The sequence below is a fragment of the Piliocolobus tephrosceles genome, chromosome X (genome assembly GCF_002776525.5).
Source record: "Piliocolobus tephrosceles isolate RC106 chromosome X, ASM277652v3, whole genome shotgun sequence".
Lineage (NCBI taxonomy): Eukaryota > Metazoa > Chordata > Mammalia > Primates > Cercopithecidae > Piliocolobus > Piliocolobus tephrosceles.
Genome location: NC_045455.1, coordinates 37,780,228 through 37,800,518, shown reverse-complemented (window position 1 = coordinate 37,800,518; position 20,291 = coordinate 37,780,228). Strand labels below are relative to the sequence as shown.

Below are 20,291 nucleotides of genomic sequence, written 5' to 3'. Positions count from 1 at the left end.
TAGAAACAAATGCTTAACACTATTGTGTACAGAGTTCTGGACATACTGTAACTTTTCTGGTTTTCACAATGCACTAAAATACATCATCTACTAATGCACTGTGTATAAATCCAAACAAGCTTATTCCAAGGAGAACGTCTCTCCCTCCCTAATTTTTTCTTCTGTAGATTTTATTTCCTTTTTGGGAAAACACATTTCCTCCCTTTCCAAATATTTAGATCAGTGAACTCATTTCTGCAATTCAGAAGTCTGGAGACTTTAAGATTTGGCATAGAAGTTTTGAGACTGTCAGTTAAATACAATGAGTTTTGCATTCTCTAATGAAATAAAAATGTAAGCTTACATATCCAGCCTTACTTCAACATTCTGTATTACCACTTAAAGACAGCAATTTGTGTCAGATCTAAGAGTCAGGGACCTTATGTTACACGGTTTATGACTAAGTCAAATCTATATCTGCCCTCTAAATAATATATCTTATTATATCAGCACTTGAGAGGGGACGAAGGCCAGAAGGATGTGTATCAAGTGAGTTAACTGGCATATTACAATAAAGTACACTGGCAGTTAAATAATATGTAACAGAAAACTTTCAGAACTCATACTGAAAAGAACTCAATTGCCTTTCTTTGGATAAAACAGAGAAAACAGAACAGTCAAAAGACAAAATATAATTTTAAAAAGCTCTCAAGCTTTTATAATAATTCTCCTGCAATTGGTAGTTCTCTGTACACAAGAAGAAAGATAACGCATTTGACTTTATACATATTATATATAGATAATTGTTCATTTTGCTTTATATATGTATTTTATATTTCAAAATAAAATACATATAATAATTATCACAAAACACTTACATTTTCATTGAGAACCTGTAAGGTGCCAGATCCTCAGGAAACTGAGACGTACTGGGTTAATTTGCTTAGCTAGGATGTAGAGTCCATGGTACACCAAGCTGACTCCAAAGTGCAGAATAGCTAATATTCATTGCATGTTATCTAATTATGAAGTACTCTACCAAGCTCTTAATCCTCAGAACAACTCCATGAGGCAAGTACTACAGATACTAACATCCTTGCTTTACAGATGATTAGATCAAGGCTTAAAATGTCTAACTGTGCCAAAAAGCTGCACAGCCAGCCTGTCATGGAGTCCAGACATGAGGCCAGTTCTGTCAGCCAGAATCTCTGAGTTTTGAGAACCCCTTTATGTAGAGAACACATGATTTCCTTGCAGTGGCCAAGGCAGCTGCAAAGGTTGGGAGGTGGGGGTGAGAATGGAAGTGGTGGATTGTCGACCAAGTGAGACTTCCGTGCAGACCTTCCTGTCCTGTGTGTTCCCCTGTAGCAGCTCCCTGAAATGATCTCTGATGCTTCTCAGGGAAGAGGCTTAGTTGAAAGCCTTCAATGATAATTCCTGCAAATTATCATTTCCCTTCCTTTTCCTCTCCCTCCCCACTCCCTTCCCCTTTTCCTTAAGGTGAACGTGTAAGCTTATTTTTCAATTTTATTACAGCATGCAACACCTAGGTTGAACAGGCAAGAGTGTTAAGAGTGAGAAAGCAGTTAATTACAGCAAATAGAATGCATAAGTTTTCTCCTTTTTGTGTTTAATTCCACCCAAGTTGGACACTGAAAACCTGCTGACTCACTCTCATTTTATTTTCTTTTCTGTAATTGCTTAAAGGAAAGGGGAGGGGAGGAAAGGAGGGGAGGGAAAAGGTGAATCAAGGACTAGAAAAAACTATTTGCAAAACATGTATCTTAAAAATTATGTAAATTTTTAATATGTAAAGATCTCTCACTACTAAATGAATAAAACACACACACAAAAAAAAAAAAAAAAAAAAAAGGCATGCTACTAGGACATAAGGGTTCACCCCAACTACAACGTTGTTTTTGTGTATGTATCATATCCTCTAGTCTCGATGTCTATATTGTATGTATAATTAACATGTCTATATTTTAGAATTGATTATGCTTTGGGAGAAAACATAGTAATAAAATATGTTAAGAGACTAAAAAAAAAAATTAAAAAAAAAAGTATACTCCAAAACTAACTGTCACCCAGTTCACTTAGTCAATGTTGTGGGAATGCCAACCATCATATTCCATGAGGAAATTCTATCTCTGATGCCATCCTTGGGGGCAGGTGGTATAATTTGTTTATACAAAGGTCAGTGTCAGGCTCTGTGACTTCTCTATTTTCCATGCATATAAGATAGCACACTCTTTTCTTTGCATGAGGGTGGGTCAGTATGTTCTCATGTAAGAAAGAAAGAATTGGATCTAGTGTTTTCTTTTCTCAATCTTTTATTTTATCTTTGGTTAACATGCTCTCATCAAAGTCATGATACAGAGAGTCAATTGCCAATCCAGTACTCCTTATCTTCCACCTTACTAATAGAATGCCCATTTTTTGCTGACCATAGCGCCAATAGGAATAAAGATGACAATTCCAAGGTGGCTCAGGGCTGTTGTACCTAACCATTTAGACCTGTGAGGGTAGATGTGTTGTGAGAGACTTCCAAGAAGGCCCCTTAAAGGCCCCTTAGAAACAAACTCATTTTGACTTCTATTCCTTTTGCTCTCTGGAATGTGGGTGAGATGGTTGGAACCCCAGCATCCACCCTAGAACATGTGGTTACCTTGAGTATGGAAATGACACACCAAAAGTGGCAGAGGAGAAAGATAGAGGAGTCTGGGCATCTAGGGACTTTGTGGAGCTGCCACACCAATCCTGGACTTCCTAACCCTTGTCTTCTTTTCCATAAGAAAATGACCACTTGAGTGTTTGAGCCACTGTTATTTTGAGATTATTTCCATTTCTAACTGATGTAAGACCATTTAAAAAATAAAAATGATTATAATTTTGGGGGAGGAGCCAAGTGTAGTATGCTGAACTTGGTTGGTTATAAATAATTAACTATATAAGCCCCACAATAGCCCTATACAATGATGAATATAACCACCACTTTGAAATTATAGACAGTAAGATTTGGAAAGGCATGTTTGAGGATTTACTCAGTCTGTACAGCTAGTTAAAAACAGAGACATAATTTAAAATCAAATCTGTATAGTTAGATTTTGGATGCTATTATTTTCTCTTTTTACTATTCTTGCTTCTGGGGCAGTTTGTTCATACCACAACAAACTCTCTTCGAATCAGATCCTGCCTCTGACTTTTCTGACTTTGGTTCATTTAACTCTAAGCCTCAGTATCCCCATCTGGAAAATAAGACTATTAAGAGTGCATATTTCTTACAATTTGGGGAGCTCAAGTATGTTAACTAATGAAAAACACTTGTCAAAATAGCTTTACATATAATTTTCTCAACAAACAGTTTTATTGTGTAATTTTATTATATTTACACTGTATTAGAGTTAATGATTTCTATGCCTGTTTTACTTAGTATATTCTAAGGGTCTTGGTGGCAGGAAATATACTTTTGTCATCTCTGTGTCCTCTGTACATTTTGAACAATGCTTTGCACTTGGTAAGTGCTCTATAAATGTTGGTTGAATTTAACTTACTTAGGAAGCAGTCTTGTGGGACTTATTTTGCTTGACAGTTTGTTTAAACTTTATTTTTATGCTTATTTAGGTATATTTCATGGTCATTTTCATGATCCAGATGAATAGTTAAGTCTGAAGGATACAATTTGCCTGAGTGAAACAGAGGTCATTTATCAGTCATTTCTTTAATCTTAAGTTAATCTTTAGCCAATGAGATTTAGCCATAAAAGCATTAATTTATAAAACATTCTGAGATGCAAAAACTGTTTCATGGCCAATATTAATCCTTTTGAAATATTTACACCAAATTCTATTTTAATATTTGTCATTGACAAATATGAAACAACAAAACCCTCTGTGTCATTTGTACTTAACTATAAAATACAAGATAATCTCTGTTTTGCCCATGTGAAAGTTTCTAAACTGAAAAACTTGTTCATTAGACTCAAATCTCAATTGTTGTTTCCAAAATGCGTCAAACTAGTTCTTTCTTCAAAAGCCTATCCCATAAGTATTTCTATCATAAAACGTAAATAACTGAAAATTTGCATAAATATTTATTTTTCTCTTAGACATACTTCAATAGCACAATCTCAGGTCAGAGCGTGAAATGCTGTTAAAAGAAAACTTAAAAGTAAAATGCAGTTCAGTGTCCCTCAGGATCTCACATTTTAGGGCAGACTTCTCCAGAGTTATCTTCTGTTATTTGTTAAAGTAACATGTGAACTTTGGAAGAGGTGGCATCTTTCAGCAAAGGAAATATCAATGCTAAGAGCATGAACTTGAACTTAAACTAATTAAAACAAAATTATATTTATTTGGCAAGATAAAGGTATTTCTGATAAGTAAACAAACAAAATGTTACTTTTTCTCATTCTTTACAACTAACAGAGGCTTTGATTGTAGCTATTTGATAATCAACAACATGACTTTTCCACATGATGTATTTTGTACACTGCCAGAAGCAAAATGGAAGATTTGGCTCTAGCCCTTCACTGGAGATGGTAGACTCCTATGTGATCAATTTACAAATTTTGGTTCTGGCATATTCCTAAATTAAAGAGTTGGTTATGGAGACTGTACAATCAGATTTTACCATGACTGAGACGGTATTTTGAAAACAATTATTTGATGCTTGTACTCTTGTCTCCCACAAGTTGTCTTCCTGGGAAGCCATTGTACTATATACCTAGGAAAGCAGCATGAACAGATGCTTCCAAGGGAAGGAGATGCCAGAACATGAGCAGTGAGCAAGACAACCAGCGACACTCTAACTGCAGAGGCCAGAGAGCCTCTATGGGCAGCACCGGTTCCCACCGCTAATCCACAGAGACTTCTGGACTTTCCTTCACCCAGATGAGGTTTTAAGGAGCCTCTGAAACAATTCCTTTGCACAGAAGGAAGGGTGGTAGGAGAAAAGGTAGATAACAGAAAAATAAAATTTGTTCTTATAATGTACTTTGGCTAAATAATTTTAAAGACATCTCCTTTTAAATCAATAAAATCTTCATACTTCAGCCCAAGAAAATTATAAAATAATTTATAAAAATAAAAAAATGTGTTCCTTAGGTGTATTTTTCCTGTCTGGAAATTCAACTTAGGTATTTTTATATCTTCCATGTTTCTTCTTAACATAATGTATAAGTGTATGTGTAAGTACTATATACACATATACTTTCTAAGTGTATGCTTATAGAAACATAAATACTATATATAAATATATGTAATACTATGTATAACTACTATACTTGCTATAAGTGCTACTTATAGTTTCCTTACCCCATTTTTAACAATCATTGATTAACCAATTGAAGATTGTCCTATAGTTTATTTTTTTCATGACCTTCAATGTAATGATGCCATTCTAGTTTTATAAAACCAGGTGACAATATTACATTCTCTGAAATTTCTTTAGACACAGCTACTATAATACTGAATGGGGAAAAACTGAAAGCTTTTCCTCTAAGATCTGGAACACTACAAGGATGCCCACTGTCACTACTGTTATTCAACATAGTATTGGAAGTCCTAACTAGAGCAATCAGACAAGAGAAGAAATAAAGGACATCCGAATTGGAAAGAAAGAAGTTAAATTATCCTCGTTTGCAGATGATACGATTTTATAATTGGAAAAACCTAAAGACTCCACCAAAAAAACTATTAGAACTGATAAAAACAAATTCAGTAAAGTTGCAGCATACAAAAATCAACATACAAAAATCAGTAGCATTTCTATATGCTAAGAGTGAACAATCTGAAAAAGAAATCAAAAAAGTAATTCCATTTAAAATAGCTACAAATAAAATAAAATACCTTGAAATTAACCAAGGAAATGAAATATCTCTACAATGAAAACTTTAAAACATTGATGAAAAAAATTGAAGAGGACACAAAAAAACTGGAAAGACATTCTATGTTCATGAATTGGAAGCATCAATCTACATATTTAATTTAATTCCTATCAAAATACCAATGACATACTTCACAGAAACAGAAAAAAAATGTCCTAAAGTTTACATAGAATCACACAAGACCCAGAGTAGTCAAAGACATCCTAAACAAAAAGAATAAAACTGGAGGAATCATATTACCTGACTTCAAATTACGCTAGAGAGCTTTAGTAACCAAAACAACATGGTACTGGCATAAAAACAGACACAGAGACCAGTAGAATAGAATACAGGACCCAGAAGTAAGTCCATACATCTATAATAAACTCACTTTTGATAAGGGTGCCAAGAACATACATTGGGGAAAGGGTAGTCTCTTCAAAATATTGTGGTGGGAAAACGGGATATTCATATGCAGAAGAAAGAAACTAGACCCGTATCTATCACCCTATACACAAACCAAACCAAAATAGATTCAAGACTTAAATCTATGACCTAAAACTATGAAACTACTACAAGGAAACACTGGGGAAGTTCTCCAGGACGTTGGACTAGGCAAAAATTTCTTGAGTAGTATCCTACAAGCACAGGTGAACAAATCAAAAATGGACAAATGGGATCACATCAAGCTAAAAACTTCTGCACAGCAAAGGAAATGATTGGCAAAGTGAAGAGATGACCCACAGAGTAAGATAAAATATTTGCAAATATCTATCTGACAAGGATTTAGTAATCAGAATATATAAGAAGCTTGAACAATTTTATATGAAAAAAATCTAATAAACTAGTTTAAAAATGAGCAAAAGATCTGAATAGACATTTTCAAAAGAGGACATACAAATGGCAAACAAGTATATGAAAAGGTGCTCAGCATCATTGACCATCAGATAAATGCAAATCAAAACTACAAGAAGATCTCATCTTCCCCTAATTAAAATGGTTTGTATCCAAAAGACAAGCAATAACAAATGCTGGCAAGCATGTGGAGAAAAAAGAACCCTGGTACACTGTTGGTGAGAATGTAAATTAGTACAACAACTACAAAGAACAGTTTGGAGGTTCCTCAAAAAAATTAAAAATAGAGCTACCATGTGATCCAACAATCCCACGGCTAGGTATATACTGAAAACACAGAAAATCAGTATATCTGATAGATACTTGCACTCCCATGTTTATTGCAGCATTATTCACAATAGCCAAGATTTTGGTGCAACCTGAGTGTCCATCAACAGACGAATGATTAAAGAAAATGTGGTACATATACATAATGGAGTACTATTTAGCCATAAAAAAGAATGAGATCCTGTCATTTGCAACAGCATGGATGAAACTGAAGGTCATGATGTTAAGTGAAGTAGGCCAGGCACAGAAAGATAAATGTCACATGTTCACAATTATTTGAGGGAGCTAAAAATCTAAAAAAAAAAAAAAAAAAAATTGAGCCTATGGATATAGAGAGTAAAACAATTGGTTACCAGAGACTGGGAAGAGTAGTGAGAATGGGAGTTGGAGGAAAGGTGGGGGTGATTAATGGGCCCCCCAAACAATAGAAAGAATCCGTAAGACCTTTTATTTGCTAGCACAACAGGGTGACTACAGCCAAAAGTAATTTAATTGTATATTTAAAAATACCTGAAAGAGTATAATTGGATTGTTTGTAACACAAAGGATAAATGCTTAAGGAAATGGAGACCCCATTTACCCTGATGTGATTTTTACACATTGTATGCCTATATCAAAATATCTCATGTAACTCATAAATATATATACCTACTATGTATCAATATTTTTTAAAAAGATCCTTTAGATAATTCCTTAATAATGCACTTTTGAAAATCAGCAATTTGTGGAAAGTTATATTCTTCAAAGATTCATGCATTGAAACTTGGCTACAAGTACATTTTAAGAAATGACTTATGGCCCGGCGCGGTGGCTCAAGCCTGTAATCCCAGCACTTTGGGAGGCCGAGACGGGCGGATCACGAGGTCAGGAGATCGAGACCATCCTGGCTAACACGGTGAAACCCCGTCTCTACTAAAAAATACAAAAAACTAGCCGGGCGAGGTGGCGGGCGCCTGTAGTCCCAGCTACCCGGGAGGCTGAGGCAGGAGAATGGCGTAAACCCGGGAGGCGGAGCTTGCAGTGAGCTGAGATCCGGCCACTGCACTCCAGTCCGGGCCACAGAGCGAGACTCCGCCTCAAAAAAAAGAAATGACTTATTAATGTCCTTAACTTACGTTATCCTGTTTTGGCTATCTATAGTACATAGTTTGTGCTATTTCTCTTTTCCCCTTACAACCAGCCTGAGGGTGATATTAACATGAAAGTTTAATAATTTCCTGTTTTCTTTTTCTGTACTATCTTCTGGCATGCTTTAGCTCATATGATTACATTTTTTTAATCATTACAAATTTGTAGGGCTTGTAGCACTGATGTTACTCAGTTCTTAAAGAACTGAGATTTGTAAACATTTCATCGCAAAGAAATGGACTTGGACAGCTATGGAAAATGTCCAGCAATGCAGTCTGGAGCTTTTTAATTAAATCACAAGCAAAATAAGTAAAGCAGATCATATAAAGGAGGATCACACATATCTAAATTATTTTATTTAGTTTATCATGACAAAGTTTCTGATAAAACTCTAGAGAAGGTTTAATAATGTATTAATAAATGTTCACAAATGGTTCGCTAAATCATCCTCTTACAGTGCTTACAGGCATAATGATCATGATTGTATTTGAGCACTTTAGTCCCATAAGAGTGAGTGGAAGAAATGGGGAAGACTCTGAAAGTCCCTAGGATTCAGGTCTGCAGGTTAAAAATTATCACAAGCCATATTTTCTGATGGTTTTGATTCTAATAGAGTAATTGCAACAGGGGAAAATAACCTAGAGGTATCCTATGCAAACTTTTTCATTGAAACAAAAATGTATAAGAATAGGCAGAAGCTGAAGCTGTCGAATGAACAACTAAAGATATTTTTGTTTCATTTTTTAATTTTAAAAATTTGTATAAAATTTGCCTTTCTAATATAATCATATGAGTTTTAATATATATATAACACTAAAATTAGTTATTGATACAATTATATAACTATTCCCCTAAAAAATTTACAGTAAAATTTTTTTGTCAGGAAGATATACCATATGTATCTTCTACTGTTTACATATTTTGTGGCACATCAAAAGGGATGTCAGCCACAATGTTAAGGCATTAAACAACACTGTTGCTTACGTTGTTTTTAGGAGGACTTAACCTCAGTTATAAATTTATGGCTACACTGACACAGCAAAATAGACTAAAGGCAGTGCAATTGTCTATTTCTTTCAGGAAAATAATTGAACAACAGATGCTAAATTAATTTTACTTTTAGATAAGAAAAGATTGAAATATAGGCTTTCAGAATGTAGGACTGTGGTTTCCTAGTAGGTAAAATTCATTTCCAAATATATGCTTCCTGTTTTTTCATGAATAGTACTAAATGCAGGCATTACTCCAGAGATTGTCTTCTATGACTTTATTCTTAATTACTCTTCTTATTTTTCCTCTATTCTTCAGTGTGCATTATCTTTTAGAGTTGGTGTGGTTCTTAAGTAGTTGCAAATTTTTAATATCAGGACTCTAAAGGTTTTAATTATCTCCTTAATGTACTTGCCTAAAAATAGGTAACTCCTGGCCTGGTACAGTGGCTCATGCCTGTGATCCCAGCACTTTGGGAGGCTGAGATGGGTGGATTATTTGAGGTCGGGAGTTTGAGACCAGCCTTGCCAACATGGTGAAACCCAACCTCTACTAAAAATACAAAAATTAGCTGGATGTGGTGAGGGGCACCCAGCTACTTAGGAGCCTGAGGCAGGAGAATCCCCTGAACCTGGGGGGTGGAGGTTGCAGTGAGCAAAGATCGTGGCACTGCACTCAAGCCTGAGCGACAGAGCGAGACTTTGTCTTAAAAAATAATAATAATAATAAATAAAAAATTAAAAGGTAACTCCTAACTTTAAATATAGCTTTAAATTAAGGCAGAGGAAGTAAAGTTTGAAGTAAACATCTTTTGTTAAGTTGATTTTAGTTTAACAATCTCCAGCTATTATCTAATTATAGGAGGTTGCTTGAAAGAGAAACTTACTAATATCTGACATAATAAGGTACGTTCTTCATGTTCAGTGTTCTAGTGAAAAGAATCTTCCAAGTAAATGTATCCACAGTGTTTTGAGTTTACCACTGTTTTGGATTCACCGAACTAGCACATTTTTACTACAAAAGAGAATTTCCTTCAAAGAAAATTAACTATCCCACCAAAGCTTCATTTGAATACAAATTTTAAAGTTGACACAAATGGAGCACCAATAGGTTAGTTATACACTTGGGGTTTTTGTGGGGCTTTGAAAACATATGGTTCATCTTGATGTTAAAAAGAATACACTTCTATCTATGTTATATCTTGATAGGGTATGAATTAATGAAATAGATGAAAATGATAATATATTAAGCCTACATTGATCCTATAGAAAATATTAATCCATGTTTAAAAGTACGTCAAGATATTTCCAAAAAACTGGAGTAAACATATTTTTCCTATCCCTTCCATTAAGCACAACTAAAAACCTTGGACATTACATATAAAACGAAGATGAAGAGACCAGCCAGGGCTCTTGCGATCCAAGGAACGACAAAGTGGTGAATTCCCAGGTTTTTGTTTTTCTGCCTCTTATATATGAATCCATTTAAAATGTCATTGAAATGATACAGTATTGAAATGAAGAACTGATTAGTGTTTGCCAGGGCCCAAGGAGTGCAAAGAGAGGAGCAGAGGAAAGTGGGTGTGGCTATAAAAGGGCAAGAGAGATGCAATGGCTAACTTTTTTTTTTTTTTTTTTTGCATATCCAGATAGTTTATTATATTTCACATATTGGGATTTATATTCACTTCCATTTAGTTTTAACAACAACTCTGTGGTGGTGGTAGTATTTTTTTTTAATTATACGTTCTAGGGTACATGTGCACAACGTGCAGGTTTGTTACGTATGTATACTTGTGGCATGTTGGTGTGCTGCACCCATCAACTCGTCAGCACCCATCAACTCGTCATTTACATCAGGTATAACTCCCAGTGCAATCCCTTCCCCCTCCCCCCTCCCCCCTCCCCATAATAGGCCCTGGTGTGTGATGTTCCCCTTCCCGAGTCCAAGTGATCTCATTGTTCAGTTCCCACCTATGAGTGAGAACACGCGGTGTTTGGTTTTCTGTTCTTGCGATAGTTTGCTGAGAATGATGGTTTCCAGCTGCATCCATGTCCCTACAAAGGACACAAACTCATCCTTTTTTATGGCTGCATAGTATTCCGTGGTGTATATGTGCCACATGCAATGGCTAACTTTTTGTGCCAAACAATTGGATTAAGACTTGCCTAGGTAGCTGGTAAAACATTACTTATGAGTGTATCTCTGAGAGTGTTTCAGGGAAAAAAATATTATTTGAAAGACTAGACTGAGTAAAGAAGATGCATCATCACCAATGTGGGTGGGCACCATGTGATTCATTGAGGGCCCTGATAGAACAAAAAGGAGAAGGAAGGAAAACTTCTCTTACTCTCTTGAGCTGGGTGATATCCCTCTTCTCTTGCCCTTAGATATCATAGCTTCTGGTTCTCTGGCTTTCATATTCTGGGACTTATGTCATCATTATCCTTGGTTCTCAGGCTTTCTCACTTTGAATTGAATTGCCCCACCAGCTTTCCTGGTTTTCCAATTTGCAGATGGCATATTGTGGGATGTCTCAGCCTCCATAATTGCCTGAGCCAATTTCTATAAGTCTTTCCTTATGTCTATATTTTTCTATCATCTATCTGTCTATTTATCACATTGTTTCTGCTTCTCCAGAGGTCCTGAATAATATAATGAAAGATCTTCATGGTGATGAAAATGTTCTGTACTTGAACTGTATCAGTGTTAATACCCTGCCTGTGATATTGTAATATAGTTTGGCAATCTCTTACTTTCAGAAAAAACAGGGTAAAGGGTTCAGGGATCTTTCTGTGTAATTTCTCACAATTGTATGTGAATCTAGACCTATATTAAAACTTAAAAGTATAATTTAAAAAACTGTCAGACACAGTATAAGACAGATCATTAAGGCAGAAATCTAACAAAGATAGGCAGGAACTGAACTTGACATTTGAACAAGTGGACCTAACAAACATCTATAGAACTCTCCCCCTAGAACCAATAGAATATACATTCTTCTCATCTGCACATGGCATATACTCTAAAAGCAACCACACGATTTTCCATAAAACAATTTTCAGCAAATTCAAAAACACTGAAATCACACCAACCATACACTCAGACCACAGCACAATAAAAATAGAAATCAATAGTAAGGAGATTGCTCAAAATCATACATTTACATGGAAATTAAATAAGACCTCTGGGTAGACAATAAAATTAAGGCAGAAATCTGAAAATTCTTTGAAATGTATCAGAGCAAATATACCTCTGGGACACAGCTAAAGCAATGTTAAAAATAAACTATGGTGCTAAATGTCCACATCAAAAATTTAGAAAGATTTCAAATTAACAACCTAACATTAAACCTAGAGGAACTAGAAAAACAAGAACAAACCAGCCCCAAAGCCAGCAGAAGACAAAAAGTAACCAAAATCACAGCTGAATGGAATAAAATTGAAATGTGAAAAAGCACACAAAAGATAAATGAAACCAGAACTTTGTTCTTTGAAAGAATAAATAAGATTGATAGACCATTACCTAGAGAAATAAATAAAAAAGAGACATGAAAATAAGCACAATAAGAAATGACAAAGAGGATATTACCACTGACCCTACAGAAATACAAAACACCCTCAGAGACTATTATGAACACTTCTATGCACACAAACTAGAAAACCTACATGAAATGGATGAATTTATGATAGCATACAACCTCCTAAGATTAAACCCAGAAGAAATTGAAACCCTGAACAGCCCAATAATGTGTTGTTGAAATTGAATTAGTAATAAAAAGTCTACCAACAAGTAAAAGCCCAGGACCAGAAGAATTCATGGCCAAATTCATGGCCAGACATATAAAGAGAGCTGGTACCATTCCTACTGAAACTATTCCAAGACATTGAAGAGGAGGGACTCATCCCTAATTCATTCTATGAGGCCAGCATTATTATAATACCAAAACCTGGCAGACACACAACAACAAATGTAAACTTCAGGTCAATATTCTTGATGAATGTAGATGCAAAAATCCTCAACAAAATACTAACAAACCAAATCCAGCACACCAAAAAGCTAATCTGCCATGATCAAGCAGACTTTATCTCTGGGATGCAAGTTCGATTCAACATATGCAAATAATAAATCAATAAATGTGACTCATCACGTAAACAGAACTAAAAACAAAAGCCACCTAATTGTCTCAATAGGTGCAGAAAAGGCTTTTGATAATGTTCAGTACCCTTTCATGTTAAAATCTGCCAACAAACTAGCCATTGAATGAACAACCTTCAAGTATTAAGAGCCATTTATGAAAAACCCAAAGATAGCATCATGCTGAACAGGCAAAAACTGCAAGCATTTCCCTTGAGAAATGGAACAGGACAAGAATGCCCTCTCTCACCGCTCCTATTCAACATAGTCCTAGCCAGAGCAATGAGGGAAGAGAAAGAAAGAAAAAGCATCCAAATGGGAAGAGAGGAAGTCAAACTATCTCTGTTTGCAGATGATATTATTTTATACCTAGAAAATCCCATAGTCTCTGCCCAAAAGCTGTTCGATCTGATGAACAACTTCAGCAAAATTTCAGACTACAAAATAAATGTACACAAATCAGTAGTATTTCTATACACCAACAACATCCAAAGTAGGTGCCAAATCAAGAATGCAATCCCATTCACAACAGCCACAACAACAATAAAAAATACCTAGGAATACACTAGCCAAGGAGATGAAAGACCTCTACAATAAGAATAACACAACACTGCTGAAAGAAATCAGAGATGACATAAATAACTGGAAAAATATTTCATGCTTATGAATAGAAATAATCAATATTGTTAAAATGGCCATACTGCCCAAAGCAATTTACAGATTCAATGCTATTCTTTTCAAACTACCAATGATATTCTTTATAGAATTAGAAAAAAAAACATTCTAAAATTCATATAGAACCAAAAAAGACCCTGAATAGCCAAAGCAGTCATAAGCAAGAAGAAAAAAGCTGGAGGCATTACATTACCAGAGTTAAAACTATACTACAAGGCTATAGTAACCAAAACAGCATGGTACTGGACAAAAACAGACACATGGATGAATGGAACAGAATAGAAAGCCCGGAAATAAAGCTGCACACCTGCAACCATCTGATCTCTGACAAAGTTGAGAAAAACAAGCAATGGAAAAAGGACTTTCTATTTAATAAACAGTGCTAGCATAACTGGCTAGCCATATGTAGAAGTTTGAAACTGAACCCCTTCCTTATATCATATACAAAAATCAACTCAAGATGGATTAAGACTTAAATGCAAAACCTAAAACTGTAAAAACCCTTGAAGGAAACCTAAGAAATACCCTTTAATTTTCTTTAAGATGTATGGAATATAATTTGTCCAAACTCTTAAAGACCTTCAAATCTCAAGTCTCAGTTCCCTACTATCTTAACCAATTTCCTTCTGGAAATAGATTGAAGTCATCTATAAGGAGTCCACACAGAACTAGTCCATTAAAGCAAAGATAAAAACCAAAAGTTGTATAATCAAAGCAGAGGAAAATGGGAAAGAAAGTATTACATTTAAAAAATCAAAGTCTTTTGGGGGAGGGGGTCAATAAAATTGAAAAAATAATTAATCTCAGCTTTCTTGTATATTTAACAAAAAGGACACTGTGATGGATTATATTAACTTCTATCATGAAATAAAAGTGAATATTACTAGTAAATCATTAAGACAGAGAAACTTTACGCTAGGTCTAAATTCTGAGAACAATTTACTGTGTGACTGTTAACTAGTGATCTTTAATAATAAAATTAATTTTTACAAATGTGTGTTTATAGAAACTGCATATTGTAAACCATGTGGCTGGTTAAAAAAATAATAATCAAAACCAGAACAAAACCAAAATACTGATATACATATATGTGTATATCCAAACACCATGTTATATACCTTAAATATATGCAATCAAAATAAATTTAAAAACAAACAAATGAAAATTCCCCAAAACTAAAGAGCCTGAAATAAATAATAAGCCCATCACATCAAGGGATTTTTGACATTGTAGGTAAAGAGGATCTAGACCACATCACAGACTCAGGGTATCAGGCTGTCTGGTTGTAAACTTGAACTCACATCTAAAGATTCTATGCCAGCCTCTGCAATCAGGCAGACGTCCTGATCTACTTCTCTGCCATCTAACTGCATTCCTCGCTATACCACTTGCTGGCTCTGTAATCTTGAAAAACTTGCTTAATTTTTTCTGAATCTTTGTTGCGTCATCTGTATGGATGTGGAAATAATTGCATTATATATCTCAGAAGTTGGTGAGGATTGATGTAATTTATACACATATAGTTCACAAAACAGTGCCAAGTACATCATGAACATTCAGTAAGTGTTTTCCATTATCATCTCTTGTCTGTATTAGTCAACACTGTGTGGGAGAATCTTTATCAACCTTTATATAATTAAACGAATACCCTAGAGACAGAGCCTGGTCACCAAAACATATGTTCTCCTATTCTGTCTAAGCCTCAGCTGAACCCTGTTTCCCAATTCTGTCTGAGACTCTGTTGACCAATAAAACGTGAGAGGGAGTGATATATGTCGTTTCAGGTCTGACTCATTAAAGTCCTCCCACATGTGCTCCTCCACATTCCTGGCCCTCTGGAATGCAGATGGCAGAGAACCTGGAAGCCACATTTGAAAGATGGCAGAAACTCTGTCAACGTGGCCACCACACCAAACTGTTTGGCTACCTGATTAGTTGTGTCAGGTTCAAGAAATCAGCTACTGTTGGATAAGACCCACAACGCATGACTTGGGTCTGCTATAAGCAGTTTATACAACCCTGTTGTTGTGGTGAAGGGCTTTAAAAATTATGCATGTGAAAAGCAGCTCAATCCAAGTAAATGCCTCTGTCTTGGGGTATTTGTCCATTTGTCCTCTATTCTGGGCCTTACATATAAATCCTATTTGTTTGCTCTGTTCACGACATCTCTATATGCATGGCAAGGCTCTCCTACTTAGTGATCTGATCGGATTCCAGCTGGATCTTAGTTTTAATTCTGTTAAATATGATCACCTATCATTTCTGGTTTATCCCAGGGCTCTTTAAAGCAAAAATGGCATTTGCTGCCTAGCCTCTGTTTTGTCTAAGTGCATCTCAAACACCAAATACTACCTCCAAAATTTGTTTAGCATTTTTCGAATGATTTGATGACAACGGAGGCATGCATATGTGTGTGATTTTCCTAAGTCACATAGCACAAGGCTGGCTGAACTCAATAAAATGTAAATTCATAGATTAATTGAGCAAAGTCTACCCTACTCACACCTGCCAAAGCTGAAATAAAGCATTCTCCTGGGTAACAAGAAGATTATAGGTTGGAAAAGGCAAGTATTCCTGAGGGATCATTACTCTTTCTTCTTGGAAGCAAACTTATCTACTTATCCATGTCCCTTGATTTTCTGCTTTGTTCATTCAACAGGCCTGGCTTTATTTGAGGTGATAGGAGTATCAAGGTGTATCACTGCACACAACATTCTCAGGAGAATCACCAATGCACCTGCCCTTTTTGTGATTTTACTGAAGAAGCTCTGTATAAGCCACTTTATGGAGCATTCCTGTATGGAACTGGAATTTTGGAATAAGAAAAAATATATAAGACAAGACCTCAGAAGCATATGAAGTGGGCAAAGTTGAGTTCCAATATAGGAAAAACAAAAACAAAAACAACCTTTGGTCAGGGTCAGAAGTGGTTTTCTTTTCTTTTTTCTTTTTCTTAAGACATGCAAATTTGGGATCCTGTTCAGCCCCCTTGTGGTTTGGGAACAGAGCTCCCTGTCCCTAGAAAGTGGAGTACATGAGCTGTTTCTGTGAGGCACCTAGACTATAAGAAAGTGGCCCTAGGACTGTTTCTAGTAATGACTCAGTCCAAACTGGAATGGGGTGAATTCTGCACTCTCACTGGGGACTCTGGGATTGCCGGAGTGGTCTCAACATGATAATATCTTGATCAATAGAAGCTTGTTCCAGTTTGCCAGTGCTTTATGCAAGATGAACCAGCACCAGCAGCCAAAGAAAGTAAAGATTGAGCAACAGCCCCCTTCCTTTTCTGTCCCAACTTCCCTTCGGAGCAGCTGCATCCAAGTCCCAGCAGATGTTAGTGTATGTGGGATGACCTTGCAGATAGTTGCATCAGGGCAAATGTGTGAGTTCATGAGTTTCTCTCTCTGTCCCTTCCCTCCCCATCCCTGGTAGCTGACGGTGCTGGAGAGAAAGAGAAGTTTTCGGTGGTAAGGGCAAAACAAGAAACAAGTCATGAGTTTGCTGTTTTTGGATGAGTTATTGCTGCATCACACATTGTTCTTAGTAGTCTCAGTATGACACAGCAATTTTTCATCACTTAAATGCGGTTTTAGAATTTTTAATCACACTTTAAATTGCTAATCATAAGACTGAAGGTTGATGTCTTCTAATCCAGCAAAATACATTAGTCGCTTACCAGCTCTGTAGTAGCTTTTTAAAAAATTCAGGATCTTGGTCATGAGGGCTTAAGATCCAAATCAATTGCTATATAAATCCTTTTGGAAATTTATTCAGTGCTATAACTACACATGCACTACCATATTCTAGCATTGTCTTTTTAGCTCCAAAATGTAGTTGTTATAGAAATCAAAGATAGTTGTTCCTGGAATGTCCAAACCATCTAGACCAACTGTAATTGAAGAAAGACAATATTGTTTGCAGTCTCAGTATGAATGTGGATTCCTTCTCAAATAATCATTTGCGCTTGCCTCTTGGACTTTATCTGAAGGGGAAAAAAAAGCAATATCACAAAATATGATGTACAAGCATGTGCATCTCAACATTGTTTAAAATAGGACTAATTGCAAAAAATCTAAGTATGCTATATAACATAATAACTGGTTAAAAGAATTAGATTCATAAAATGGGATACACCGGATCAATTTAAAATAGTATTTACTAACATGAAATCATACTTTAAAAGCATCTTAAAAGAAGAGAATAATAGCAAACCAAAGCTATATATTAATTTGGCAAAATAACATATATATACATAGAAAGTTTATTACCATATAATTATATATACATTAAAAGTTATCTATATTGTCATAGAAAAATACTATCTCTACCTTAACAATAATGATCACCTCATGGCAGAATTACAGATGTTTTTGTTACTTGTTATATTTGTGTGTGTTTATGGATATGTATTGCTTGTATCTTAATAATAGAGTTATATTAAATATAGATTTTAGGGTAAAAGGACAGAATAAAGCCAGAATACAGAAGTCCTCTCACCCAGTAGATAATAGAGTGAATCAAATATTATATAAATAAGTAAAAGTGTTACAAAGTTCACCCAACAACAAAACAAGAAAAGAGGAGGAACCACATATCACCAAGTTCAAAAAGTAGTGATCGAGGCAAAGAGTTCTGGCATGGAGCTGAATATAGAGACTCCTATCTTTACTCCCATATTACAGTAGCAGAAGTGGAGAGACAAAATTCTCAGTGTTCTTATTTAGAATTGTACCCACCATCACCAGGTTAGAAAGCAGCATGCAAGCTGAAGCTGAGAGGATAAGAGAGTTCTTTCAGGAAGAGTTAAGGAAAAATCCAGTAGAGAAAAGGCCTCACCAACAGAGCCAATAGAAATGGACCAGAGAAAAATCTCTGGAGAAGACTGACATTTTCCAGGACTTCCTGATGAATTTCAGAAAAAAATTCAAAGTCCCAACATATTCTCTTTGTTCTTTCCCAAATAAGTGAAGTGATACAGAACATTTAAGTGAAGAGCCTGTGACCTTCTCTGAAGGATGTGCATAGACCCTAATAAGCTCCTCCCCACTTCCGTTTTCCTCCTAAAAACACTTAACCACCGCCATCAGGTTACAAAAAAGTGGATGAAACAGCTAATCTGAGCCTTCAAGGGGGCCAAGTGGCTGAAATAAATAGATTTGGGTAGAGTTACTCATCTCAACCAGAAAGAAAATGCAAAGAATTTTGCATGGCATGGCATGCAAATGCCATGGCAATTATGAAAATATACCACATTTAAAAAATAAAAATCCCATAAGACTAGTTCTAGAAGGATACAGACCACAAGGAACAAATGAAATTTCCTTTCAAATTCAACCCACAATGAAAGAGTTTAGTATTATTATAAGTTGACTAATACAAGAAGTTATTGGTGAATTAAGAATGCAAGTAACATTATTACAGAAATAACGTCTAAAAAATAACACCCAGGAACAGAATAAATGGTTGAATACCAAATTACTTTTCCAGAGAGGCTTGAGATAATTAGAGGAATTGCTAAGAAAAAGTCAATAGCTCTTTTTCCAGCTGGAACCATGGAGGGTGCTGAAGAGAAGAAGAAGAAGGTTCCTGCTGTGCCAGAAACCCTTAAGAAAAAGCGAAGGAATTTCGCAGAGCTGAAGATCAAGCGCCTGAGAAAGAAGTTTGCCCAAAAGATGCTTCGAAAGGCAAGGAGGAAGCTTATCTATGAAAAAGCGAAGCACTATCACAAGGAATATAGGCAGATGTACAGAACTGAAATTCGAATGGCGAGGATGGCAAGAAAAGCTGGCAACTTCTATGTACCTGCTGAACCCAAATTGGCGTTTGTCATCAGGATCAGAGGTATCAATGGCGTGAGCCCAAAGGTCCGAAAGGTATTGCAGCTTCTTCGCCTTCATCAAATCTTCAATGGAAACTTTGTGAAGCTCAACAAGGCTTCGATTAACATGCTGAGGATTGTAGAACCATATATTGCATGGGGGTACCCCAATCTGAAGTCAGTAAATGAGCTAATCTACAAGCGTGGTTATGGCAAAATCAATAAGAAGCGAATTGCTTTGACAGATAACGCTTTGATTGCTCGATCTCTTGGTAAATATGGCATCATCTGCATGGAGGATCTGATTTATGAGATCTATACTGTTGGAAAACGCTTCAAAGAGGCAAATAACTTCCTGTGGCCCTTCAAATTATCTTCTCCATGAGGTGGGATGAAGAAAAAGACCACCCATTTTGTAGAAGGTGGAGATGCTGGCAACAGGGAGGACCAGATCAACAGGCTTATTAGAAGAATGAACTAAGGTGTCTACCATGATTATTTTTCGAGTCTCCTCAG

General features: G+C 35.8%; 1 long non-coding RNA gene and 1 pseudogene across 2 annotated transcripts in view; both read left to right on the top strand.

The window, feature by feature from the left end:
- LOC111522134 overlaps nt 1–20,291 on the top strand; it is a 680,649-nt gene that overhangs the window by 162,263 nt on the left and 498,095 nt on the right. The window lies entirely within an intron of this gene.
- The window catches only part of LOC111522119, an 895-nt pseudogene continuing 95 nt past the window's right edge, over nt 19,492–20,291 (top strand). Inside the window, exon 1 of the transcript XR_003306612.1 lies at nt 19,492–20,257. The product of XR_003306612.1 is annotated as a 60S ribosomal protein L7 pseudogene (transcript). The remainder of the gene's footprint in view (nt 20,258–20,291) is intronic.